At 37.3% G+C, this 1622-nt stretch overlaps 1 pseudogene across 1 annotated transcript; it reads left to right on the top strand.

The window, feature by feature from the left end:
* The first annotated feature begins 678 nt into the window (after positions 1-678).
* Positions 679-1091, top strand: LOC307048479 (large ribosomal subunit protein uL1-like; annotated as a pseudogene). Its single transcript has one exon. The product of its transcript is annotated as a large ribosomal subunit protein uL1-like (transcript).
* Positions 1092-1622: the final 531 nt, after the last annotated feature.

Genomic DNA, 1622 nt, shown 5'->3' with positions numbered 1-1622 from the left:
TCCTTCTCAGTCATACTTTAAAAATAATGTTTATTTTATTTTTTCTAGCATTTCTATGTCTTTATACTGGATGGTTAATTTTGGATATCTTAGATCATTGTATTATCAGAAGTCTCGGTTTCCTCACCATTAATGTGGGGAAAGTAATTTATTTACTTAAGAGCATTTTTAGAATTAAATGAGATAATAATGTATATAAAGTGCTAAGGTTAGTGCCTGATATGTAAGTGCTCAATAAATATTAGTTATTACAATTTTTAATTAATACTGATTGAGAAGCCCTAGATAAGAATGCAAATCCATATAAGGAAAATTACTCAAATGAATTTAAAAATTAATATTTTGGCTTCCTCTTAGGATGTAATGTTGCTTCATTTAAAAGTTTGCTCCCTCCCTCTTTTCTGGTTATCGCGGCACGAGGCACTATGAACTGCAAAGTCTCCTGAGACACCCTCTATGGAGGTGGTGCGGGAAGTCCTGCACGGTAACCAGCGCAAGCGCAAGAAGTTTTTGGAGACGGTAGAGCTTCAGATCAGCATGAAGAACTATGACCCTCAGAAGGACAAACACTTCTCGGGCACTGTCAGGCTTAAAGTCCACTCCTCTCCCCAAGTTCTCCATATGGGTTCTGGGGGACCAGCAGCATGTGATGAGGCCAAGGCTGTGGATATCCACCACATGGACATAGAGGCTCTGAAGAAACTCAACAAGAATAATAAACTGGTCAAGAAGCTGGCCAAGAAGTATGATGCCTTTTTGGCTTCAGAGTCTCTGATCAAGCAGATCCCATGAATCTGGGCCCAGATCTGAATAAGGCTGGCAAGTTCCCTTCCTTGCTGACCCACAATGAGAACATGGTGGCCAAAGTTGATGAAGTGAAGTCCACGATCAAGTTCCAGATGAAGAAGGTGCTGTGTCTGGCAGTGGCTGTTGGCCACATGAATATGACAGATGATGAGCTTGTGTACAACATCCACTTAGCTGTCAACTTCCTGGTGTCGTTGCTCAAGAAAAATTGGCAGAATAGCGGGACTTTGTACATTAAGAGCACCATGGGCAAGCCCCAGCACCTGTACTAAGGCACAGCTTAATAAACCATACTGCCACCATTAAAATGTGAACATACAAAACTTATTGCTTGAATATATACGATTTTGTATTAGATATCCTTGAGTGTCTCACCTCATTTTTATCCTACTCTACTTAGCATGTGGGTGGTCAGGGAACAGTCTTTATTGACATTTGATGCCTGATTCAATTGGTATGTGTATTTTTTTCATTTTACATATGCATTTCAATTCATCATAAGGTGGCTTATATTATAAACATGTTTATAGTTTCTCTATTAAAATATTTACATTAAGCTGACATAAAATTAGATAATTTGAAATTCATTTTATTGAGAAAAAATTAATCCCTCAGTCTTGTTCTAAAATATTTATTTTCCACAAAATATGCACTTTGCAAAAACATTGCATAGGTTATTAGCAGGCTATCTGGTTTATTTCCACTTAGGAATATAATTCATTGAAAAGAAAGGCATATCTGATTAAAATGCTGTGCGGAAGTGACCTTTTCCATGTTCTTAAAAGAGAGGAATGATGGAAGAAAAAAATAATAAT

Source organism: Hyperoodon ampullatus (genome assembly GCF_949752795.1).
Source record: "Hyperoodon ampullatus genome assembly, chromosome: 2".
In the NCBI taxonomy this organism is placed as follows: domain Eukaryota; kingdom Metazoa; phylum Chordata; class Mammalia; order Artiodactyla; family Ziphiidae; genus Hyperoodon; species Hyperoodon ampullatus.
The sequence above is the reverse complement of the archived record's forward strand: the minus strand, read 5'-3'. Positions and strand labels throughout refer to the sequence as shown.